Genomic DNA, 27,173 nt, shown 5'->3' with positions numbered 1-27,173 from the left:
CAGCCCTCAGACAGAAATAGTCCCTCCTTCCTCTCAGCTCCCACAGTCTGTGCCCACACCCGTCACGCTGATTCCTCCCTGAGCACTGCAACAACCTGCTTGCCCACGTCACTGGGATCCCCTTGAGAGCTGGACTGATGCCTAAACTTCTCTGAGTCTTCACGGCCTTGTAAAATGACTGGCACTTACCAACAGTTTTAAGTGAGACATTTCAAATTGCAATAACGTTCTAGTCATAAAATGATCTTATTCTGTTCATTAGCACTAGCTAGTAGATAAAACTACAAAAAAAGTCTGTGGAGTTCTTTCCTTGTACTCTTTTCTTTCTGCTTCCCATCTAACAAATAGACAATGCTTTTCTGTTGTTTAGGATTAGTCATCAAAAGGAACATAATTTATTTTCAGATGTGGTTCATCTTGCTAATTAAGTGTTGTGTTTAGAGAATGGCCCTGAAAAGCAATGCTCACATTCCCAAGAAGGAGCACATTCATATCAGAATCCATAGCTTCAAATCTAACTCGTCTCTTTTCCATACCTCAAGTGCTTATGACATTAAAATGTAATAATACTCCAAGATTTGTAATCACCTCAGTGTGTCTCATTCTAACATTCTTCTTTGACAGTTTCTCCCTTTAATATGTTCTCTCCCATAAATCCCCAATACTAACTTTATGTAAAAGATAAGGAAGAAAGAGAAGGAGGGAGGGAACCAAGAAGTCAGCTTGCCAACACCTTCCACATTGGCCATGCATTGTTGGGTGGTTGCTAGAAAATCTTGTTCACTGTTTCTTAGAAATGGCTGTTAGCCTCTCTCTTTGTTTCCATTCCCAGAGCAAGGACTGTAGTCTGGTTGCCCACTTCACTTCCAGGTTTCTTTCAACAGTTTCCATCCACTCTTCCAGATGATTTTTCTCCTTTTTTTTAAAAGATTTCTTGAATACCAGAGTCAAATTAATCTCCTAAAAATTTGGCCCTTTTTATTATTTTTTAAACTCTTAAATTCAATTTGAATTTTTTTTATTATGTTAGTCACCATACAGTACATCCTTAGTTTTTGATGCAGTGTTCCATGATTCATTGTTTGCGTATAACACCCAGTGCTCCATGCAATACGTGCCCCCCTTAATGCCCATCACTGGGCCAACCCATCCTCTATCCCCTTCCTCTCTAAAACCCTCAGTTTGTTTTCTGGAGTCTGTAATCTCTCATGGTTCGTCTCCCTGTCCGACTTCCTTCCCTTCGTTTTTCCTTTCCTTCTCCTAATGTCATCCATGTTGCTGAATACCCAACTTTTGCATCAACATGGATGGAACTGGACGAGATTATGCTAAGTGAAATAAGTCAAGCAGAGAAAGTCAGTTATCATATGGTTTCACTTATTTGTGGAACATAAGGAATAGCGTGGAGGACATCAGGAAAACTCATCTCTTTTTCTAAGACAACTCTCTGTTAAGGAACCAACAACAATAGTGTATAGATATTGCTATACATAGTTTGTAGAGCTTGCTAATTGCTGCTCCTATATCCATTCCTCCTTCTACCTTTAGGATTTGAACCCAGATTTTGCTTGTGGTGACTATGTGCCCAGCCGAAGTGCTAGCCTTTTCAACATCCCTTCAGGTAGGGGTTGTCTGGTGCCACAGTTCTGGCCAATGAGATGTAAGCAGTGGGGACTAGGGATTTCCGAGAAAGCCCTTGCATTCCTAACACAGAAACCACCTGCTTTATCTTTTCCTTTTTTAATTCTTTCTTTCTGGGATGTGGATATGAGGTTGGAAGTGCAGCAGTCATATCACAACCGTGAAACAAAGTTAATGACAATGCTTCCCACAAAGTATAGTAGAGGGGAAGAGAGCAGTTGTCAGTATGAAACTGCAGTGACCCTCTTGGTGCTGGTCTTCTGGTTATTTGGCAAAACAAATCCTTTACTTCATTAGGAAAATGTATTTAGAGTTCTGTGGCTACAACTAAACAAAATCCCTACCTGATACACAGGGCAATGTAAACTTTGCTCCCTGACATTCAAAGCAAATGTGAACTCCTCTCCCTGACTTTCAGATCCCTTCAAACAGATCCAACTGAGTTCTCCTTCTCACAAAAACCCTCTCAGTACCAATGAGACCAGGCTTTCACTCCTCTTTCTATGCAGAGCAAACTGATTTCTACCTCCTGGCCTTTGTTTAGACTGGTCAGCCACCCAGGAATATTCTTTCCATTGATCCATCCCATTGTTCCAGGCTTCCTCCCGGAAACTTTTCCACCCTGACCCTTATGCCCAGTTATCTTTTCCTCCTTTCTTTCTCTCTCTCTCTCTCTCTCTCTCTCTCTTTTTTTAAGTTTTTTAAATTAATTTGAGAGAGAGTTGCCTGTGAGTGGAGGGGTGTGGGGCAAGGGGAGAAGGAGAGAGAGAGAATCTCAGGCAGACTCCAGTGAGCGTGGAGCCCACAAAGACTCTATCTCAGGACCCTGAGATCATAACCTGAGTCGAAAACAAGAATCAGATGCTTAACCCTCTGAGCCACCCAGGTGGCCCTTCCTTCTTTCAAATCTTATTGTATCACCCTACTGAACCCTGGGTTAAATACAGTGTTTGTTTGGGATTTTTTTGTTTTTTTTTTTGTTTTTTGTTTGTTTCTTTTTTTTCTTTACTTCACTCTGGTTCCTTCACACTTAGGTTTTGTTTTCCCATAAGCTCCTTTCAGCCTAAGATTCATAACCCATCTGTCTCCCATTGTGCCTTGCAGGGTACTAATTGCCATGAAGTTACTTGGTAGAGAACTGTTGCCAGGTTAGGATTCTTACTATGCACTGCTATAGCTTCTTTTTGAAATACATTTGTTTGTGGCTTTACGAGGACATGTGAATTTAGGTTGTATTTCCATCTAGGAAGAGATACCTGCATTCCCATGTTTACTGCAGCATTATTCACAATAGCCAAGAGGTGAAAACTACCCAAGTTGTTTGTCTGTCTGTCAATGGATGAATAAATCAAGAAAAGTATATGTACTGGAATATTATTCAGCCTTAAAAAGGAAGGAATCCTGGCATTTGTGACAGTATGAATGGAGCTGGAGGGCATTCTACTAAGTGAAATAAACTAGACAGAGAAAGATAAATACTGCATGGCATCCTTTATATGTGGAATCTAAAAAAAAAATAAATAAATAAATGTAGAACCCCTAGAAACAGAATGTTGAGAAGTAGGTGCGAGAGGCTTGGGTGTGGAGGAAATAGAGGCTGGTAAAAGGGTATATAATTTCAGTTACACGATGAAAAATCTGAGGATCAAATGTAAAACATGGTGACTCTAGTTGATAACACCATACTATATACTTGAAATTTGTTAAAAGGATAGAACTTAAAAGTCCTCTCCCCTCCCAAAAAAAGTGGTAAATATGTGGGGTGATGCATGTGTTACTTAACTAGTTGGAGGGGATCCTTTCACAATGTATAGGCATATCGAGTCATCACATTGTTTAACGATCTTACAATTTTATTTGCCAGTTATACCTCAGAAAAGCTGGGGAAAAATGAGGAAGTCTTTTCAAAGATACATCCTCCAAATACCTTAAAACATCAGCAGAAGTGTGTCTTATTGAATAGCAATCTCTAGTCTAAGAAATTGCAATGACTTTTTTATTTCATATATTAATCTTTTTAAAAAAAATTTAATTAGTGAAACAAAAATGATGGGGAACATGAAATAATCATCTCTTTTGGGAAAGACCTTGGGGAAAACGCCCATAGGACCCATTTATAAGTGTCTGTGAGTTGCTTTGGGGCATTCTGAGGAGTCTCAGTGTTGCTTGGTAGAAACTCTACCAGGCAGTCTTGATAGAAAAGGACAGAGTCCAAGCTTATGAGTAGTGACACCCAGGCTTGCAGGACTCAAAGGATACCTTGGGGACCTCAGGGGCTCAGGAGTGATTGCCAGGTTACCTCCACAAATTGACCTCTGATGTATTTGTTGCCCACCTCAGGCAAGGCCACATGGGGGTGAGGAGTGAAGGGATTCTCCTGCAAAGATGTATATGACACAGTGCCTTTCCTCCGGGAGCTTGCCACCTAGCTGAGGAAATGAGCTGGAGATTGTAGGATCACAGACTGTCTGAGTTGGGGGGGACCTAAAAGGTCTAAAATGTCAGCTACGTTATAAGTCTCTTAACCGTTCAGGGTCTTGTTTTCCACCTTTATGAACCAGAGCTGATACTGCCTACCTTAGTAGTGAATTGAATGAGATAATATATCTTGTAGAGTGCCAGCACATAGTAAATGTCATTCAGTCTGTTTTTAATATTATCATTATTACAAGGCAGCAAATTATGTTCAGTAAGGATGCTGGTGATAAGATATCACCCAATTAATAGTGGGTGAAAGGGAAAGAGGGAGGGGGCATGCTGGCATACTGAGGAGAAGGCACGCCCTGTGGGGTTGCTTCTGGTTACAGTGATTGATCTGGGCTGTCCAGTGAGGGTCTCGCATGGTGCATCAGTCTATGGAAACTGGGCTCAGGAGATACAGGAACACTGTCACTTCCTGAACAAGAAGTAGGCGTCTAACCACAACCCTGTCACTAGCCCCGAGAGCTAACAGAGCTTACAACAAGCAAAGCAGCAGAGTAGGACCCCACAGGGATGATGCCCTGACCATTTTAAAGTTGCATCATCTCTTATCCTCCAACTCTTGCACAGCGCCATGTTTTATTTTCCCAGTGGCAGTCAGAAGAAATCTTTGCCATTCATTTATTTGTTCTCTGTCTTACTCTGCTAGACCATAGGCTCCATGAGACCAGGTCTTTGCCTGTTCTATTCACAGTCGTACCCACAGAGAAGAGTACCCTGCACATAGTTAGTTAGTACATGGGAATCACTTGAGAACTTTTAAATGCACAGAACCCACCCACCCCCATGCCTGAACACAATGTCATGCCTAGACCCCTCTCCAGATCTAAATTATATCAGGATCTGGGGGTGGGAACCAGGCATTAGTCTATTTTTAGAGCTCTATAAGGGATTCTCACAGCTATCCAAGATTAAGAACTACTGCAGGGAGGCGTGCCATAAAGCTGTGTTATCTATCAATGGCAGAAACTCTTTGATAAGAGAAAGGTGATGGGGCCTAGGGTGGCAGAAGAAGGATTCTGATGGAAGAAGCCCTGTGACATGCAGTCATCCTTCCCTTTCTTCCACACAATCAGGCTACTAGGGGTGGGATACAGGGGTGATGAGATTCTTCTTTATGACAAGGCTGAATTGATGAGGCACAGCTCAGGCAATGGCCATTGTGGGGTCCATGTAATCCACAAAGGGAGCATCTTGGGCGGGTCATGCTGTACCTGGTGCTGGTGGGGTACCACCCATGCATCATTTGAGGGCATGTGAGTCTCAAACTAGAGAACCTTCCCCACCTTTTTTCCTCCTCCAAGCCCCAACCTAGCTCAAGGCCCTGCCTAGCCACCTGCTGGGAAGCTGGGCTGCAGATCTGGTCCCTCATAGGGATGGCTCGTCTTGGCTCTTCTAACCTGCAAAACTTGACAATGCGGAAGAGAGTACAAGAAGGTTTTCTCCCTGTATGACTGATACTTGTGAAAGGTTGAGCTGTGGGATTTTTTCTTTCTCACTTCTCTCTTGGAAATCACCCCCATATGCTCATTGGACTGTAGGATAAGACTTCTTCTTTACATTGAGAAAGCATTTCCCATTATATTTAGGAAGCAAAGTGAGTTGCTGTTTTTTCAGCTTCCTTAGTGGCTTTTAATGCCATTTGTCAAGCTTGATTGTCTTTGAAAAAAGAAAATCTTTTCATTTGCAAACAGTGAGTGACTAAAGGCAAGGTCTTCCCTGTACATTGGTTGATTGTTCACATCTTTTAGAATATCTTGCTTGTGTTTGTAGAAAGAAACAGCTGATACTACGACATTTAATTCCATCAAAAGGCCTCATCCAGTTCCCCCCTCCCCCAGATAGGATATGCAGACTATCGGAAAATATTCAATGACACTAATCCAAATGTCTATATTAAGTGTGAAGGAAAGGTAGAGTATGCATTTAATATCCCAGAAGCTGAGCTATTGGCACTGAAATGGCTGCTCTTAAGAAAGCCATTGTGGCAGGAAGAGGTGACTATTTTAGGTGCTGTTGATATCTGCAGTGGGCCTGGGGGCTTTTTAACTGAGGTTGAACAAACAGGTTTTCTGTCCCTGGGTCAGGATGCTTTACTCAAGGGACTTTGCTATAAATCAATGGTATTGTTAGTAAAATAATAACTATCATTAACCAAGGACTCAGCACATGCAAGGCTTTGACATGGATTATTTCGTTCAATCACTATTATTACTATCCCTATTTTACAGAAGAGGAATTTAAGGCACAATAAGTGTAAATTATTTGTTAAGGTCACATAGCCTGAAAGTAGCAGCTCTTAGCCAGGTATTGGTAAACTTTTACTTCGAGGGTCAAAGAGCAAATATCATTGGCTTTGGGAAGCCTACAGCCTCTGTTGCAACTGTTCAGCCCTATCCTTCTAATGAAAGCAGCCATCATAGCCGCATCAACAAACCGGAGTGGGGCTGTGTTCTAATAAGACTTTGTATACAAAAACAGGTGATGGGCTAGACTTGGCCTGGGGGCTGCGGTTTGCCAACTCCTACTCTTAACCTTGACACTGAGCTCTCTCTTGAGGGCTGTTGCTGAACTCTTGTTCTAACAACCCTCTTTCAAGATCTTTTACATTTACATATGGGCTATTGCAAACGCTAATCAAGCCAACTTATACAGTGGCCTACTGGGCAAGTAATTGAGCTTTTTGATGAACCATAATCCTCAATGCCAGCAGCACTGTAAGTGTTAAGATAGGGGAGGGCTTTTAGATGAGCAGGGTTATAAACCACACATGGACTCTTCAGAGGAAAGCCCCCAAGTGGATCTTAGCTCTCAGGAGACTAGAAGCTGGCACGGTAGAGGAGGTGTTAGGTTCTTGCGGCACCCACTCTCTGCCAGGCACGGTGCAGGGACTCTTCATGCTCTGCCTTTCCTGATAGGGTCTTTAGATACTACTCCTTCCATGCAAGTTTCAAGGTGGCCCTCAAAAGCACACAGCCCCAACAAGACAGAAGACTGAAGGAGATGGAGCATTATATAACTTCATCTTCACATAAATCCTGCCAGACCATTATTCCGTTCCAGAGATGAGAACTAGAAGCTTGGAGGGAAGCCACTGCCTGAGGCCAAAGAGCAAATAACTGGCCAAGTTGGCATTTCCGCCTAGATGTGCCCCCTCTCTTTGCCTGTACACCCGTTGGCCACGCTGCCCGTTTATAGTGGACCACATACCTCACCTTGCTTCAGAACTCAATCACACACCCACGTAAGTTTGGAAAGTCAGTTATATTTGGTATTCTGTTTACTTCTAGTCTGTAGAAGAGGAAGAGGAAACCTCGGTGTGCCCTACCTGCTTCACATACTTGTTGCCATAACCCAATAAGGTCGAGCATCTGAAGGATACTTGCAAAGGGCGGAACGCTCATTGGATGTGCAGCAGTGGCATCTGTCAGGGACCTGGTTACAGCTGTGGTGAGGTGGGTCCCTTCACCTCCTCACCACATTGCTGGCCACTGAAAGTATTCCCCTGCACCCAGGGGACCCTGGCCACGGAATCATTCACATTGCTCAAGTCTGGGAAAGAACTGGCCCCTAAAAAAATCCCCTGAAATCAACCCAAAGCTCAGGAACTAGGAAAAGGTTACAGAAGTAGTCATCCAGTTTCTGGTCACATAAGTGATTCTTTTGAGCACACGTGACACATGAGTGTCATTGCTGTCCCTCCTCACCCTGCATTCACCCTACTTCTACTCCTTTATTTTCACAATGGCTTTTTTCTCCTCAGGATGAGGGTAAATCCAACCATATCTTCCAGACTGATCCCCTGCCCAGTTGTTTCAAGAATATGGTAGGGAAGATCGGGCTCTCTGCTCAGCAGGGAACCTGCTTCCCTCTCTCTCTCTCTATCTCTCTGCCTGCCTCTCTGTCTACTTGTGATCTCTCTCTGTCAAATCAATAAATAAAATCTTTAAAAAAAAAAAAGAACATGGTAGGGAAGGATTGTACCAGCTTCACTCAAAGCCTGAAGCTCCAGCTCATGGGGAAGAGGGCTTTCATGTGTCTTTGCCTTATACCTGTAAACTTTTAAAGCCCTTGGTTAAAAAAAAAAAAAACAAAACTAGGAAAGTTTGAATAGTTTGATTATTTAAGGAAAAAAAAATCCCGTATGTCAAAAATCACATAAAACTGGCATACCTGGATGACTCAGGTCATGATCCCAGAGTCCTGGGATCAAGCCCTGCATCAGGCTCCCTGCTCAGCACCCTACCACCCTACCACCTGTACTCTCTCTCAAATAAATAAAATCTTATTTAAAAAAATTAAAAAGGCAATGGCAGACTGGAAAAATAATTGCAGCATATGACAGAGAAACAATATCATTTGATATCTAAGAGCCTCCACAGATCAGTCAGAAATGTGACTACTTAAAGTAGAAAATTGGGCAAAAGCCATCAAAAGGGAATGCACATGAACAGTTCAAAAGACAGATCTAAAAAAAAAAAAAAATTTTTTTTTTTTGCTAGTTTCAAGTAACACTAGACCTCCAATTCTCATGGAATCACCAGTAATGGAATTGTTTTGACAAAACATACAGGATCATATGTGCCATTCGTAAGTTGTGTGTGTGTGCATGGGTGTGTAATCTCTGTGTAAGCCACACCTGCCTGAGGCAGTTTAGATGACAGAAGAGAATAGTACCAGAGACAAGGATTGGACTGAGTTTCAGATTTAAAATTTATGAAAACACCATATTCAAATACAACTAAGATTTCAAGACTGAGAATTTGGACAAAGGGAGAAAGAAAAAGGTGTATATTTAGGGAGGAAGATAGAAGCAGCCTCACAACTCCTGTTTTGCAACGATATCTGGAATGAAGTGTACAAGGCCCTAGGCTCATCAAAGGCTGCACTCACACAGGAAGAAAATCCATTCATGGCATTTCATGAGGAGAGACAACAACCAAAGTATGAAGGACATTTTCCAAATCAGTGTAAAATTGTGAAGAAATAGCTGAATCTAAACTGAGCAAGAATTGTGCAACAAATTGATGAGGTGGTGAAGAAAAGCCAGTTAAGATACTGACAGGCTTACTCTGAGAGTCTGAATGCTACAAGACTGAATCTGGAAGATTCTGGCTAAAGACTATTTCCTTGGAAGGGTTAGCCAAAGAAAGAATCCTTTGATGGGCTTTGCCGTAGGTTGTTGTCTGGTTTTTTGGAGCTTTCTGACTTTGAGTGGTTAGGAATAACTTTGGTTTTAGTTAATCAGTCTGTCTCCCTCACTCTCCATTACCAGCAACAGGCAGGCTGATTCTGTTAGATTATTAACCTTCTCTGGCTTTCTAATGAAAAGGGTACATTTGATAGATAGCATCATTTAATGGAGTATTTGGGAAATAATTCCTTCAAGTTTTCATCTCCATTCATGCTGATTAAAGAAATGCTGGAGCTAACTTAACATGGAACTCTTTGGTTGAGTGAATAATGTAGTGAGTAAATAACAAAACAACTTTCTGCTTACCATCTGGTAAGAGATAACTCATGTGAATTCCGTTTAATAACACAATAGGAGTAAATTCTATCTAGAGTTTAGGGAATTGCCTATAATTTCTGAAACCTTTGATTTTTTTTAGAATAAAAGACTATTTTGTAGGGATTGATGGAAAATTCAACGTGACTGGAGAATGCCTCTGCCTGAGAACTTTTTTTTCTTTTTCTTTTTTTCTTTCTTTCTTTCTTTTTTTTTTTTAAGAGAGGGAGGGAGAGAGAGAAAATCTCAAGCTGGGGTCCGTGCCCAGCACAGAGCCTGACAGGGGCGGTCCATGTCACTACCCTGAGATCATGACGAGCTAAAATCAAGAGCCAGATGCTCAAACAACTGAGCCACCCAGGTACCCCTCTGCCTGGGGGCTTTTTAAGGAGAATCAAGCAAGCCACACTTCAAGGGTGTTATTTGGTAGGTCCTATTCTAGAAAAAATGAGTCCTGGGCCAATTCACATCTTGTGAACTTCATGAGAAGAAAGAATATATGGGATATTCACATATGTGGACAGTCTCAGTCTGACGGGTGAGTCAGCTCTCTGGGTGCTGTCTCACCTGCGGGCAAACGACAGGCATAATATAAGGCCCACAGAATGTTGTTGTTAGCAGAAGAATAAGAAGAAAGTCATGGGAGCAGTTGAGTTAAGCTCACTATTGATCAAGATGAATTAAGAGACAAAATGTGTTAACACCACAATTAGATGAAGGTGAGTAACTCTACACAATATATTTTTAATGACCTTTATATAATATGAATTCATTACCATCATAAAATTTAATACTGACATGCTTAAAGAAGAACAGGAAAATAATACCACCACCAAGAGTAACTGTTGCTATTTTGATTTGTTTCTTGAAAGTCTCTTATATGAATGAATGTTTTCTTTTCCAACACTATTTACTGTACATCTCTATGCAGTATACAAATAACACTGCAGTAGACAACTTTATACATAAATCTTGTTTGACTACCATTTCCTTAGATTAGCATCTCTAGAAATAGAATTACCGAGTCAAAGGTTATGAATTTTCAGGTCTTAGTACATATTGCTAAACTGATTTCCAGAAAGTTCACTCAAATTTATACAAAAACTACTCATTTCCTTCAATGCATCTTTTTACCTGTTGTGGATCCTTTCATTTTCCACCTGAAATTAAATAAAATGCTAAATTTGACCCAAAATTTTTATAATAGAAATGAAAAATAATTCCAGGTTTATTGAGAGAATTATTTTGTGATATTGTGGTAACTTATACCAAGATGGTTCTCAAGTTGCAAAAAAACAAGAAAAAACAAACAAAAACAACCTTTCATACCCATTATTACATTTAGTTCCCACAAAAACCCCATGAGATGAAGAGAATTCATTGTAGAATGTTTCAATCATGGGAGAGGATTTCAGGCATCATCTTGTTCAGATTATATTAATGTTTCTATGTGTTGGACGCAAAGGGAGAATATGAGTCTTAAAGTTCTAGAGCCCAAGTGTCTATAATCTCAGTTCATATATGACTTCCTACTGGATGACCTTGACTCTCTACTGGCTCCTGTAAGCCTTTGTCATTCCCAACTTCCTCCCCTCCTGTACTTCTTTGTCAATCCATTGGGAAGTATATCACTCAGTCTCTCCCTGTATTAGGGATTTGGAAATAACTGGAAATCTAGACTCAGACTCCTAAGCAGAGAGAGAGCAATCTGGAAATGAGCATTTTATCTGTGACGTGTATGATGACTTAGAAAAGAAGCATATGGATGAAAATGAGCCCGTGGAGTTGAGGTAGTCAGGTCTGAACTTGGAGTGAACTTGATAAACCAAAGTGGTCAAGGGAAGCTTCATAAAAACAAGTCTAGGGCTCCAGGCATGACATATTTCACCACCAGACTGTTCTGACCGTGAGGACTGCGGAATGCCAGAGTGTGCTCACCCAGGGGGAATCATGTCCATGGATAAGTCCTACCTGCTCATGTGACTTAGGCAGCACAGGTGAATTCTGTCAACAGATAGGACAGATCTTCAGTGAAAACCGTCAAGTCTTCTTTTACCCCAAAGACTTGGATACTCTTTGCAGATTATCATCTGGTTAATGCACTACAGGACTGTAATAAATTGCTTAGAAGTTAAAACACCATTCTGCTGATGTTTGGTTCTCCAGCAGTCTACCATGGCCTCTGGTCAGCTGTTGCCTTATTTTATTTAGAAACATCTCAGTAGTATTTCCATTTTGGGGGGTGTGTAATTTTAATTCAAAGAAACCATTTCTTAAAATGCTTGACATTTAAGAAAATCTGGCACAGTACTGCCCCACTGAAGCCAAGTATCACATGTGTGGAGAGTAGCATGGCTGAGTGTATTACGGGTGCCAAATTTTCCTTAAAATTAACATTTGTGCCATATGTTGGTACCCTAAACTCAATACGCCTTTGACTGATGAAAATGCAAAAGGAAAACATTCTCAGACGGAGTCCTGTTCTCTTCCTTTGTATATCATTTTACGTAGACACTAGCAGTGATATTCCTTTGGGCGTGAAAATGAGCACCTGCTCTGTAGTTCTTGGTGAGAGGTCAAGCACCCAAAAGCTTGGAGGCAGGAAGATCGGAGCTTAGCAGTCAAGGGTGCCTGAAGGCAGCATATCTGCAAGGTAGTCCTATGTTCTCAGTTTATTATTCAGTTCCTCACACTGTCTTGGGCAAGAACTTGGAAGTAGACTCCAGCCTCCTCATCTCCCATCACGATGTTCAAGAGGGCTGAGTGGACAGGAGGTAGCCAGAAATCTTGCATGGAATTTAGAGAGAGTGTTACACCAGAACTTTACAAAATGCCCAGGCATTTTTGTGACAAGTGACCTATACTCATACATTCTCCTTTGTGGGTCTTAGGTGTTATGTCTTCTGGCCTCTGGGGCTCCATGTCCTCTGAGTTCCTTCCTCTGCTCCTACCTATCCCTGTCACACGCAGCCTCCATGATGCCAGGAAGAGGTGATAGTCTTTATGCCTATGGGCCAAGCGTCTGTACCATTCTGGGTTTGCAATGTCCTTTGTCTATATGATTTATCACTATGCTCCCTGAGCCCCTATGTGGCTCAGGCAGAGTCTGGAGCTCTCCTTGACACAGAAGACACAGGCTTTGCTTATCACTGTTGATCCTAAATCTGTACCAAAGGGTAGGATGAAACGGTGAAGTCTTGTTACCACCGAAAATATCAGAGATTTAAACTACGATGGGAATTCGGGGCCCTTAACATATGGCTTTATTCCATTGCGGTATTAAATAAGAATCGTGTATTCTCGGTGCTTAGGTAAGCTTTTGCATCCGTGCCATGAGGCATACACAGTATTTAAGGGGAACGTTTGAAAATCTTACCTTAAGTAGGACCTCAGAAAGTCTGGAAATCTTTAGGAAAAGAAAAAGTACACTATAAAAGTAGAGAGTATAGAACAATGAATCCCATGTGAATCTCACACCAAATTTCAGTTACAACAAATCTTATTTCATCTAAACCCCACCTTCTCCCCTGCCTCCTAATTAGGATGATTTTGAAGTAGATCCATGACAACATATTATTTCCTCTATAAGTGTATTTTAGGATGTATCTCTTAAACATAAGGATTTTTTCTTAAAATATAGCCACAGTGCTATATATAATATCTGAAACATCATAAGTTTCCTTAATCATTAAATATCCAGTTAGTATTCAAATTTCCTAAGAAAATCCAACTTTTTTTTGCCTTAGAATGAAAACTATTATTGGAGTTTTGTCTGCTTACTATTGAACTAGCTTATTTCCCACCTTCAGCTATCATAGAAGAATTTAGAAGTTTGGAAGGAAAGATTTCTGTGGGAAATGAGAATTAAAATAAAGAGGAGGAAAAACTATTTGGACTTCCTTCACAGGGAGTCAGTGATTGTTAAGTCAAACCAGAAAGGCTGATACATACTATCCAGTCCCACTGTGGTTCCTTTCTGTACACTGAGGCATGGAAAAGAAAACCAGCTTCCTTGAATTCATATAGTTAGTTAATTGCAAATTATTTGATTTTGAAATTGAAGAAGCTATACTTAAAATATTACTTGCCTTTTTTTTAAAAAAAGATTTTATTTATTTATATGACACACACACATGCACACACACACACAGCACCCAAGCAGGGAGAGAGGCAAGCAGAAGGCAGAGGGAGAGTCAGGCTCCTTGCTGAGCAAGGAGCCCATCGTGGGGCTCGATCCCAGGACCCTGGGATTCTGACCTGAGCCAAAGGCAGACGCTTAATTAACTGAGCCACCCAGGTGCCCCTACTTGCCTTTTTAAATTACTATAGAAGGACTTATATTTTCAGTGTTTTGTGCGTGGTTTTAAGATCTGTGTGGCCTCTTCGGTGGTTTAGAGCTATGTGGTCCAGTTCAGTACTCACTAGCCATGTGTGATGTGGCTTTTGAGCACATGAAATATGGCTAATCCAAATGCAGACATGCTATATGTGTAGAAGCACACCGGATTTTAAAAATTTAGTTAAAAATAAAAAAGTACCTCACTAGTGATTATTCTGTTGGTTACCTGTCTCAGTATTTTTTTTTTTAATTTACTGGGTTAAATAAAATAGGTTATTCAAATTAATTTCATCTGGGTTTTTTCTCCTTAAATATAGCTACTCACAAATACAAGATCACATTTAGGGCTTGTATCATATTATGTTTCTTTTGGACAATGCTGGCTTAGAGACCTTGTTGTTGGTGCAGGACTATATTAATTCATTATACAAGCAGGCCAGGACAGGGCTAGGGGCAATCATCTGTCTCATCCTCTCTTTCTGGTAAGCCTAGACACTAAACCATCCTATGGTAAACGCTTTTTTAAAAAATATTTAAAGAAAAATAGATTTTCCAGCTTGCCTTAGGGCTTGGTCTAATATAAGTAGGTGACTTCTACAAATAGGAGAGTCTTACCCCCACTGGTACAAGTATTTGAAACAAAGAACTGGGAACATGCCTCTTGGCCCAACCAAACCCTGGCCTACTTTCTAAATAGCTCTTGGATCTTGATCTTTCTTCTCATCAGGACCTCCCAGCTCTCTCCCAGCTCCACAGGAGCACCAAGCATCGACTCACCTGAGCTGCGGCATTTGTCTCGTACTTGGCCTTCCACATCACTCTCACTCCACTCAGCAAGCACGTAGAACCATCATTCCCCTACTTGAAGGCTTCCAGCTATTTCCCATTGATTTCAATATGAGGATCAAAATCTGAACATGGCCCACAAGCCCATCAGTCTGACCCTGTCCATTTCTCCAGCTGCATTTTGCTCACGTTCCCCAAGCTCTCTGCATTTTACTCACTTTGACCTTCTCTCAGTTCCTCATCCATACTGTGCTCCCCCTCCCTCCAGAACCACTGTGCATGCCATTCCCATGGCCTGGGACACTCTTCCCCTCCCTCTGCCATCTTTGTCTGGTTGGCACATGTCTATTCAGATCCCAGTAAAGCGTTCTTTCTTTAGCACTTCCTGACCAGGGCAGATAAACCTTTTTTTTTTTTTTTAAGATGTTATTTATTCCTTTGACAGAGAGAGACAGCGGGAGAAGGAACACAAGCAGGGGGAGTGTGAGAGGGAGAAGCAGGCTGCCTGTGGAGCAGGCAGCCCAATGCAGGGCTTGATCTGAGGACCCCGGGATCACGATCTGAGTGGAAGGCAGATGCCTAACAACTGAGCCACCCAGATGCCCCCAGATAAACTAATTTTGACACCTAGTGTACATTAGAGTGGTCATTTTACATTTACGTGTGTGTGTGATTATTCACTTAACATCTGACTCCCTTTGTAAACTGTTTGCTCTGTAAGGGCAGTCACCCTGTTCACATTTACTGCTATATCCCAACACAATGCTTAGCACATCAATAGGCCCTCAATTAACGTGAAGGAAAAAGGACAAAAGGCAAGGGGGTTGAACCAACAAGAATCCTGCCTCTTCTTCCTTTATTGGAAGGGAAGAAGGCACACCATTCATAACCATTCCTTCACAGCTCACTGACATAGTCCTGGACAGACCTCCTGAGTGCCCAAGTGTATGGATTACCAAATTCTGTGGGTTCTGTTTTCAATGTCCATGCAGATTCCAGCCATTTCTCACCACCTGGACTGCCCCTACCATGGCGCATGCCAAACAGCCTTCTTCCAGGAACTTTGGCTTATTTTGGGGGTAAAGATTTATTTATTTATTTTTAGATAGGGCAGGGGAAGGGGCAGAAGGAAAGAGAAATCCCAGGGACCTGGGATTGAGTCCCACATCCAGCTCCCTGCTCAGCAGGGAATCTGCTTCTCTCCCTCCCCTCAGCCTCTCCCCCTTGCTACTGCTCTCCCTCTCTCTCTCTCAAATAAGTAAATAAAATCTTAAAAAAAAAAAAAAAAAAAAAGGAAAGAGGAAGAGGAGGGATGGGGATAAGGGAGAAGAGGACCATGAAACGGTCTCAAGGCAGCAAGTTACAAATATGGCTTTAAAAAAAGCACATGGGGAGAACTGAAAACTAATTTATTAAGTCAGTTGCTAAAGAATAACATTTTTATGGATTATATTTCCTTATCCATTATAAAAAGCAAAGTGCCTTGTCTGAAGCACAGCTAGCGAGAGTCTAAGCAATTATTTAACCTTGCTGGTTTCTGAGCCATAAAACAGCATATGCAGTTTGCAGAACTCTTTGAAGACAGAGTGCAGTTGAAGTATTACGTATTATTAAATAAAATGCTTATTTAGGAAGGGAACTCTCCATTAGCATTGTGTGTGCCTTAACTAGTAGTCAACACCTGGTAGTCAAAAGTTTTTTGATATAAGGGACCCTGGCACTGGTCCCTTAAAATAGAAAATAAAAGAACAAAGAAGCAAGCCCAGGCGGTGACAAATGGCAGGCAGCAGTAAGGCATTGGCTTGGTTCAGAGAGAGATTCCTGAGCTAAAGAAGGCCTCATTTACTGGAATGGAAAAATATAGGGCCAGGAAATTGCTCAGAGGTCTTCTGTCTCTTCCTGTGCACATGGAGACACACCGTGCTACTGTTTTGGATCAGAATCTCAGTTTTGGAAATAGCCTGAGTTGTGTCCTTGGAAAATGAGAGGGTTGTGTGGTGTATTTGTGTGTGATGAAGGAGGGGGAGGAGCAGAGGATGTTGGGAGGAGACATTTAGATGCTCTCTGGAACCAGACCTTTTCCTTGGGCCTCATAGACAGTTACCAGAACGACGCTGGGAAACTGGGCAGATGATCCTGCCTTAGGGAACCTCCAAGATTCCTGAACCAGCCCCCAAGGTAGGGCCAAGTCAGCCTGCTGACAACAAAGGCCACTGCCGCACATTCACACTAGATTGCTGATTTCAAGCCTGCCTGTTTCTCAGCATGGGTGGGTTCTTGGTTTTTCATTCAGCAAACATGTATCAACATTCCAGCAGACAGTTTTAGGCACTGGGGATATTTCAGGAAACAAAAGACAAACATCTCTGTGCTCATGGAGCTTGCGTTCTAGTAGGTGGAAATGGACACTGAATAAAATCTATAAGTTATGTTAAAAGGTATGGAGAATTTCAAAGCAGGAAAAGAGAGTGAACAGGGAGTATGAGGGCTGGGGGGTGGGGGAACAGGGTTAGGGTAGCCTCAATGAAAAGGTGGTACTGCACAAAAACTTGAAGGAAGCAAAAGAGAGATCCATGTAGATATCTGGGGAAGAACACTCCAGGCAGAAAGAGAAGCAAGTGCCGAGGTCCGGAGGTGGGAGACTGCTTTCTGTGTGTGGGAAACAACCAGACGCCAGTGGGGTTGGCGTAGAGTAAGCAATGGAGGGTGTGGTAGGGTATGTGGGGAGGGGGATAACTGCATCATGGATAACGTTGGAAGCCCCTGGCTTTTGCTCTTCTTCTTTTTTAAAATTTATTTATTTATTTGAAAGAGAGAGAGAGAACCCAGAGGGGAGGGAGAAGGAGAAGCAAATTTTCCACTGAGCAGGGAGCCTGATATGGGACTCAATCCCAGGACTCTGGGATCCTGACCTGAACTGAAGGCAGACGCTTAACCGACTGAGCTACCCAGGCAACCCCCTCCACTGCCTCTTTGTTTTCACCTTTATCCTCTCCTGGTTTTGGGGGGTACTCTAGTTGCCAAGGGAAACCCGCATATCCCCAACCTAAGAGTAATCCTTATCCCTATGGGGGGGGGCATTTTCAGGTGATAGGCATATTGTTATTCGTGGATAGGGAAGGCTTGAGGTCAGGTTCCTAGGGAGTGGTGAAAGTCAAGAATAAGTGTATTTTTCTGGCGTATCAATTTTATGCAGTGGTGAGTGATTTAAAACATTTTACATGCAGACAAATGTGGGTATGTTATGGAGCAGAATGCAAACATACACGCACGTACCCAGGACTGGTTAAAATCTGAAACTGCACCTGTGACAGACCACTTAGGATTTCTTTTCCCTTCCGTTAGGGGTACTTAGATTAGAAAATCTGAGAACTAACATAGCATAGCCTTCCTTCTGGGCTCCAGGGAGTTGAAATATTGGGAATGATTTTCTAAGGGCTGGTAGAATTAGTCTTATTATTTTGTTTCTTTGAATAAGATTTTTTTTTTTCTAGAGATTATCTTGAAAATAATAGAGGGAATCTGGGACATCCTTTCCCCTGGACTTTGAACATCCACCAGGCAACAGCCTTACCAGACTAAGGGCACAGTGACCCTTTTCTCATTATACAGCAAATAAAAGCAATAAGCAAGGAAACCTGTTGTACTTGAAACTATGATTAAAAACAAAAATCTGGCATGTGTTCAGAGATGAAACTTCTATTACATAATGATTTCACGCCAAGTGTGTTAAAGACCTTTACAGAGAGTAGAAATTGGTATAATGAAGGAAAGGCTGAGTCACATTAACTTTGATTTGACTCTAACCTATTCATACCCAGGTGCCTGTGCACACCTCCTTCTTAAGCCCCAAGGACACTTTATTTGGAGAGAAGACATGATGCCACATACGTGACAACGTGCTCATAGAACGTACCTGCCATAGGAGAGTAGAGAGCCCAGGAGCCCAAGTCACAAGACCTGGCTTAGAGTTCCAACTCCACTACCCACTCACTTTCATAAGCATCCATTTTCTCAGCTATAATAACACTTTATCCACCAAATGTTTCTAGCTCTCCTTCTGCACATACAGTTGGATTGCATTCCTCGATTCCCTTTATAGGTAGGCATGGCCTTGAGACTTGCTTTGGCCAACAAAATGTGAGCATATGTGACATGTGTCATTTCCTTGTGGAATCTTTGCAAAGTAGTTCATGATTTTGCATAATCTTCTATCCCCCTGCCATAGCAACCTGAAATATTTCCAATAATAGCTATTCTCTTAGCCTTAAGCCTAAAGTTAAGATGACCTGGAACAAAGCTACAGTTGGAGCCATGTAGCGGAAGCAAGATAAAAATCCTTTTTTTTTTCTTCTTTCCTTTTTCTTTCTTTCTTTCTTTTTTTTTTAATAGCCATGGCAATTTGAAAGTTGTTTGTCTTTAAAGTCTAAGTGAGTATACCCTGACTAATATACTCTTTCGTGGATCTGGAAAAAGATTCGAACGTGATACGTGATAGGTAGTGCGCTTGGCACAGAGCTGGTGCTAAGTAAATGCTAGTTCTTTCCGCCTTCACCACATTTCTCTGCTTTGTGATCCTTCTCAGCCCTTCCTTATCAGTCCTGAGCTATGCTACTCTGTAGAGTGATTTTCCATTAAGAAAGAACGAAAAGGAACTTAAGACTAAACAATTCCCTAAAGCGAGAGAGCCCAAGTGGATTAGAGTGGGGAATTCCCAGCATGGGAAGAGAACCTCCTGTCTGAAATGTATAAAGGAGAAGGGAGCTAAGGGTCTTACCAAAGAAATCAGCCAGAAAGTAGAAGCAGTGAACTCTGGAAATATCCAACCACAGATATGCTTTGCCCCTGCAGCACCGTGCTGTGATTCTGGAGCCAGAATCAGGGCACACACGTGTCCTGGGATTCCAGTTCTGACTCCCCTTTACCAGGTTATCTACCCCGGAGTGAAGTAGAGTCCTTGAGCTACAGCTTTCCGGGCATGTCAGCGAGAATGATGAAACTGGTCAGACCTCAAGTTTTAGCGTTTTCCTCATTGTCTTCTTAAGGGGCCTCTCCCTCCTTGTCCCCATCCAGACTGTAGCTTCATGGGTCTGAGAGGGCAAGCCAGCCAGGGCCACTGCTGCTGGCTGGGCCAAAGCCAGATCACTTAGAGTTAATCACGTCACAATCTGTTCATTGAGGCCATCGACCTAATACCTTTTTTTTTTTTTTTATATTTTATTTATTTATTTGACAGACAGAGAGATCACAAGTAGGCAGAGAGGCAGGCAGAGAGAGAGGGGGAAGCAGGCTCTCTGCTAAGCAGAGAGCCTGATGCGGGGCTCGATCCCAGGACCCTGGGATCATGACCTGAGCCGAAGGCAGAGGCCTAACCACTGAGCCACCCAGGCGCTCCGACCTAATACCTTTTTAGGGTGTTTAAATCCACTTGAAAAGAAAAAAAGTTTTCTACCTAAAATTACTCTAGAAAACCATGTCTTTGACCTTTACTAAAAGGGTAAATAGTAACTGATCAAGTTAGAAGGCATTCATAAGGGCTGTGTGCCTCCAAATAGTTGAAAATTTGGAAAGTAAGGGAAGGAGAGAGGATTGGAATACAGATGAGACAGAGCTATGAAAGGCCTCCAGAAATTAGAATTAGAGGCAAGCTGGACAACTATCTTTCAGAACCTCCAGTGGGAGAAGAGAGATGCGGAAAATAGGACAGGTGACAAAGGAAAATAAAGATTTGTAGTAAGCATCTATGGAGGGACAGGTACTGAGCTGGGTGTGGAGGGACAGTGGCAAGAAGACAGTTAAAGCCTTGACCTTCTCAAAGGGAATAGACGTTATTGCTATTTTGGGTTCATTGCCGAACTTTACCATCCCGGCCCATCCCAAACACTAGAGGCCATGGGTGGTCCCTACTAGTTCTGATAACCAAAAGGTGTCCTCCCTATTTTCAAATGTCTCAATGGGGGAACTGGACTGCCTCCAGCTGAGAACTCCTGAACTTGAGTAATGGTTGTTGCTCCAGGGGACAGAACCAAGCACTCAAAGGTGCGTAAGGGATCCCAGTGAGGGTAGGAATGAGAGAGAAGTCCACCCTGAGATCCCCTTCTTCTCCCTGAGATGGCACTTCCTGTCTACATATTTCCCCAAGGAAGACAAAGGATGGTAGGAGAAAGGGAAACCGACTTACAGAGCACCCAATGTGGCCAGGTAAAGGACTACGAATGTTCGAGTGTGTTATGTCATAGAGAGGCTGAGTGATACGGGACGAGCAGCATACACTTGGAAGTCAGGAAGACCAGGGCTTGAATTCTAGGTCTTCCACTTAACCGTCTGTGACAAGGTACTTAATTGTTGAGTCCCAGTTTTCCTCAGTGGTATAATGGCAATTAAAAAAAATACATAACCCACCTCACAGGGTTATTAAAAGATTTCATAAAATAAGAAATATAAACCACTTGACATAGAAAAAGGCACTCAATAATTAGTAACTACCCTTTACCAGTATTTGGGCTTCTTAACAACGCTGGTAAGAAGATATTCTCATCGTTGTAAAGAGGAATGAGTAAAACCTAAGACAAGATAAGGGCTGGGAGCTAGAAAAATAATAAGACAAATAAGTAATTCTCAGTTCAAGTTCCTTGATTTTTACTCCAGGCTCCTTCATCTGGACCCTCTGAGAGAGAATCCCAGCAGTTACTTTGGCCTAAAAATGGACCTCCTGGAGCCCAGTCTATTGGCGATGGGCCAGACCCCTGGGATGGGGGAAGGGAACATTCTGGATCAAACATGAGGGATGGGGACAAACTAGAAATTGCTGAAGTGTGCAGCCTGCTGCTGGGGGGTCCTGGAGCCGCACCTTATTGAGGTGGCTGAAGAGACCTGTGGGTTATGAAGGAGGTGCGCTGGAGGCGTGGGGCTGGGTAACGTAGGTTTACATACTTCAAACAGCTGATACTTGGAAGACTGGATTTGTTCTGTGTGGTCCCAGTGAGCAGGAACAGGGCCAGTGGATGGAGGTGACGGGGAAGACTTCATCTCCATTTCATAGAGCCATTAGTTTACTGGCAACTTCTGAAAGACTCCAGCTGGCTTTCATTCACCTTAGTGTCCACAGCACCAGCGCAGATCCTCGCCCACATGGGACAACCATGGAGCAGTAACTGCCAGGATTATTACTGGCTGGTCTTAAAAAAAAAAAAAAAAAAAAGCAGCCAATTTTGAAAAGCTGGTAGTCTCTTCACTGGCCCATCTGCCTGAGACTTATGGTAAAAAGCACTATGTCAGGGGCGCCTGCGTGGATCAGTCAGTTAAGTGTCCAACTCTTGATTTCAGCTCAGGACGTGATCTCAGGGTTGTGAGATTGAGACCCACTGTGGGCTCCGCACTGGGCTTATTGGGATTACTGGCTAAGATTCTCTCTCTCTCTCTGCCCCTCCCCACCTCCTCTAAAAAAAGAAAAGAAAAAAAAAAAAAAGAGAGAGAGAGAGAAAGCTATGTCAGCCAGCACTGAAACTCAGAGCAGCCCATCTTTTAAAGTCTAGCAACAGGTGTTTTACCTCTACCTTCGGTCAACACTTCCCTTTGCAAACACCAAAACAAAAACAAAAACCGTCTTTCTGTTAGGCTCCAAGATTATTTATGTAAAGAAGCCAAATAGCTGTCCCTGGGACAATCTGGAAGTGAAATTTTAAGCTAGATAAACACTGAGCCTGCTATGAAAGTTCATTCTAACTTCCTTTGACCCTCTTGTAACTGTGGTCCTCAGCATTTTGGTTTGTGGTAAGAAGGCATTGCTTCTCTCCTGTCTAGAAGGTCTACTGGTCTTGTTTCCTCTTACAGTCTTTCAAGAGGAATATAGCCTGCACTTGGGTTCCAAGGCTGGCTCTTTCTGCCCGATCCCTTCCACAGATGTCTTGGGGCATCTAAATTCGAGAGACTTGTGAAGTCTGAGGAACCAGGCTGACTGGCTGGAGCTCCCTGAAGCAAAAACCCCTCAACAGGTCATTTGCACAAAAGCAGCTGTCCTGGGATGAAGGAAATGTAGATGAGGAATCACATATCTAGAATTGCCCTCTCTTCCAGTTTCACATTTTCAGTTACTCATTGTTCATTCCAAAAATGTCTAAGTCCCAACTATGTGTCAAAAACGGTGGCAAGTGGTGCCTAACACAACCATAATATTTGCTGAGTGTTTGCTGTGTGTCAAGAATGTGTGAAAGACGTCACATGCATTAGCTCATGTGACTCTCCCAGCATTGTGTGAGGCAGGTACTGTTCTTTTCTCCATTTTACCAATGAGGAAACTAGGACACAAACAGGTTAAGCAAATTGCCCAAGGTCACACAGATAGAAAGGAAAGGAACCAGGACTTTTTTTTTTTTTTAATATTATTTATTTATTTGTCAGAGAGAGAGAGTGTGAGCGAGCACAAGCAGGGGTAGTGGCAGGCAGAGGGAGAAGCAGACTCCCCACAGAGCAGGGAGCCCAATGCGGGACTCGAGCCCAGGACCCTGGGATCATGACCTGAGCTGAAGGCAACTGCTTAACCGACTGAGCCACCAGGTGTCCCAGGGTTTTGTTTTGTTTTGAAGATAGCTGTTAGATGAAGAAATTAAACAGTAATGACACATACTTCCAAACACTTTCTAGACTTATTTCAAATACACGAATTGGTTCTAGGTAGTAGTTTAAAAATGGAAAACTCATTGCCACCAGAGACCTAAATTATTCCAAGTACCTCCCTGCATTTTATTAGCGAATCCCGGTTTTGGTCTCCTGCAGTGATTCCCAGGCATCTCAGCATGAGGATTCCCATTGCAAATCATAAAAATAAACTCATTTTCCAAATCCCTAATAAGTTAGAAAAAAAAAAATGAAATAACCCAAAGCTCTTTGAGTTCAGTAACCTCTTCAAATTAATTTATATTTTATTAATTACCCTAATATAATTAGATTGGAAAAGCAGAGTTATATACACACTCACAACATTGTTTAGTCTGCATGCAAATATTAAGCCTTGACATCTAATACAGATTCCTTGCCTCCTTCAGTCCCCAGACCCCCTGGAGATCCACAGAGCTGTAGCACTCCAGCCCGGTGTTCCACTTCCCTGAGCCTCAGTTTTCCCATCTCTAGGTGGGAATAATAAGAGCTTTCCCAGAGGATCTGAGAGAACTAATGTGAGGCCAACAGTCCCTAACCAATATGGTTCTGATGTAGTTGAGCAGAACAGATGCATATGAGCTGGGCAACCCCCTAAAGTAAAGTATGCCTTCTGGAACCTAGTTCCAGAATGTGACATGGTAACGTATGAGGCAGAGAGTGTACACAAAAGGGGTTCACGATCACCCTATAAACAAGAGACATTTAGTTCACTTGAAAACTATCAGTTTGTTGTTGTGAGGTTCGGGCCATTATCTGTGGCTGAGACAAAGTTACAGGGACCCCAGGTTGTCCGGGTTTAGATATCGCCCTTGCTGTGCGGCACTGAGACTGAAGTTGGGGACCATGAGCCTGCGCACATCACGGTGATGGAAGACGTTTGGTTTGATTTGCTTGGAAGCCGCAACTCACATTTACTGAATGGCTACCATGGCAAGGAGGTTATGTGATGGCCCTGATATTAATATTTGATGATCTTCTGGTCCAAGTGTAATTAAGTCACTTTTATCATGCATATGGAAACTTGCTCTCTAACTTATGAGGCTCCACCCCCCAGCCTGATGTCAGTCTCTTTGCAGCTTGCCTTCATCACATGGATATAATCGACTCCAGGGATGTAACCTTAGAAGTTTCCCTCAGTGATACTGGCTTGGGGGCAGCAGAAATGGCTCCAGTATCTCCATTTGGGTTCTTGGATTTAGAAAAAAAACAAGCCATTCCATCACCCCCAAACTCCCAGCTCATGACATTAGTGAGTACACAGCTTGATAACCTTCCCTCCACTGCCAGGAAAGTGGGTCCCATGAGCAGGGGAATTCAGATTAATAATTAGAAGGGCTAATATATATTGAATATTACCATTAGGCAGGCACTGTACTAAGCAATTACATGAATTATCACTCTTACTCTCCACAGTAAACCTTAAGAGGGGGGAGCTGTTTCATATCTGCCATGAAGATGAAGAAATTGGAACTATCCATGTGTTTATCACCACACTGCTGGCAAGCAAGAGGGCTGGGACTTGATTTCAAGCAGTCGCCCTACAACACGAGTTGTGAGCACTCCCCTGTATTGACTTGTCACTCCTTCCCCACGTATGTGCTTGCTGGGACGCCTTGTCACCCTGGTTAACAACCATATTTTCCATGTTGCCAAGACTATGGGGACCTGATATACTGAGACGCACTTGAGCAAGAAAGAATAAAGCCTTGGGTCGTGGTTTTCTGTGTGATAGTCCGTGACATGCTGGCAGTGGAAAGATAGAAGGAGTGTAGACAGATGTGATATGATCATCCTTAAAGAAATACTCCAAGTACGAAACTTGAAAAGTCAGAAGCATCCTCAGAGAGCAACTGGTCCAACCCCTTCACCTTACAGATAAGGAAATAGAGGCTCAGACAGTTGCCCACAGTCACAGAGCTGGTGTGGGACTCAAAGCTCCCCCGCTCTCTCCCTATTCCTTTCTTTTCTCATTTGTTTTGATTGAGTACAAAAGGATATTCAGTGAAAATGTTTCCTTTACACTCCTTCCCCTACCCCAGCCGTCACACTCACCTGCCCAAAGGCAAATTCTTTTTTAAAATTTTTAATTAATTAGTTAGCTGATTTATTTATTTAAATTTAATTAAGATATACTGTATTATTAGTTTCAGCAGTAAAGGTCAGTGATTCATCAGTTGCCTATAACACCCAGTGCTCATTACTTCAGTGCCCTCCTTCTTGCCCATCCCCCAGTTACCCTATCCTTCTACCCTGCCCCCCTCCCCTCCAGCAACCCTCAGTTTGTTTCCTAGAGTTCAGAGCCTCTTATGGTTTGCCTCCTCTCTGTTTTCCTCTTATTTTATTTTTCCTTCCCTTCACCTATGTTCATCTGTTTTGTTCCCAAAGGCAAATTCTATTAGCAGGAGGATTGTATCCTTCTAGAGATAGTCTCTGCATACCAAAAATATACTTTTGTTTTGTTTGTTTTTACAAAAAAGTGGTAGCATTATGTACACTGGCAGGTGTACAGGTTGGAGGTTGCTCCATTATTACAACGTATAGAACTTCCTCACTTTTTTCCTTTCACAAATTTGACAGCTTTATTGAGATGTAATTTACTTAATATAAAATGCATACATTTCTAAGTGTCAGTGTGATGAGTTTTAGAAAATTTATATAGTTGTACAATCATTACCAAACCCCACTTTTGAAATAATTTCATTACTTCCAGAAAGTTCCATGATGTTCATTTGCAGTCACTTCCAGCTTCCACTTCTAGCCCCTGTCAGCCACTCAGCTACTTTCTCCTCTCTCTAGATTTTTTGGTTTTTTCAAAATTTCAAATAAATGAAATCATTCAATGTTTGTTCTACATCGGGCTCCTTAAATACTATTGTGTCTGGCTTCTTTTTCTTAGCAAGCAGTTTTTGACATTCACCACTGTCATTGCACAAAGCAGTAGTCCCTTTTCATGGCTGGGAGGTACCCCACTACACAGATCTACCACCTTTTGTTTCTCTACTCACCAACTGATTGACCTTTGAATTGTTTCCCGTTTGGGGCAAATGAATAAGGATGCTGTGAACGTTTGTGTGCGAGTCTTTTATATGGACATGTGATGTCATTATTAGTGGGTAGTTGCCCAGAAGTAGAATTGCTGGGTTACATGGTAAGTATAGATTTAACTATTTAAGAAACTGCCAAACTGTTTCCCAAACTGGCAATACCCTGTCACATTCCCAGCTGTCTTATCCCACAGTGGATAAGAGCCTAGTTTCTGCACATCCTCAAGAACGTTTGGTATTTTCAGTCTGTTTGGTTTGGGACATTTTAGTGGATGTGTAGTTATAGCTCATCATGGTCTTAATTTGCATTTTCTTTATTGCTATTACATATCTTTTCATGTGCTTATTTGCTGTTTATATATCTTCTGGGGTTAAGTATCTATTCAGAATATTTGCCCAGCTTTTAATTGGGTTGTTTGTCCTATTCTTGAGTTAAGAGGTCTTTATATATTCTGGAAACAAGGGCTTTATCAGCTCTGTTTATTTTCTCTTCATTTGTTTTATTTTTCTAATGGTGTCCTTTTTTTTTAAATAGCAAAAGTTTTTGATTTTGACAAAGTCCAGTTTATCAATTTTTTCATGTATTGTTTGTGCATTTTATGTCATAACTAAGAAATCATTGACTAACTATGGTTACAAAGATTTTCTCCTACATTTTCTTTTAAAATTTTTTATAATTTTAACTCTTACATTTAAGTCTATGATCTTCTCTTAG

General features: G+C 42.1%; 1 protein-coding gene across 3 annotated transcripts in view; it reads right to left on the bottom strand.

Annotated features, from left to right (window-relative positions):
* ZNF366 (zinc finger protein 366) overlaps positions 1-27,173 on the bottom strand; it is a 67,837-nt gene that overhangs the window by 30,836 nt on the left and 9,828 nt on the right. The window contains exon 1 of one of the 3 annotated variants that reach the window (XM_032848745.1): positions 14,748-15,173. The exons of the other annotated variants lie outside the window; for them this stretch is intronic. The gene's annotated coding sequence lies outside the window, so the exon portion shown is untranslated. Of the gene's footprint in view, positions 1-14,747; positions 15,174-27,173 lie in introns of those variants that run through there. 3 annotated transcript variants of the gene reach the window in all.

The sequence above is a fragment of the Lontra canadensis genome, unplaced genomic scaffold, assembly GCF_010015895.1.
Source record: "Lontra canadensis isolate GAN:19392208 unplaced genomic scaffold, GSC_riverotter_1.0 scaffold4, whole genome shotgun sequence".
Lineage (NCBI taxonomy): Eukaryota > Metazoa > Chordata > Mammalia > Carnivora > Mustelidae > Lontra > Lontra canadensis.
The sequence above is the reverse complement of the archived record's forward strand: the minus strand, read 5'-3'. Positions and strand labels throughout refer to the sequence as shown.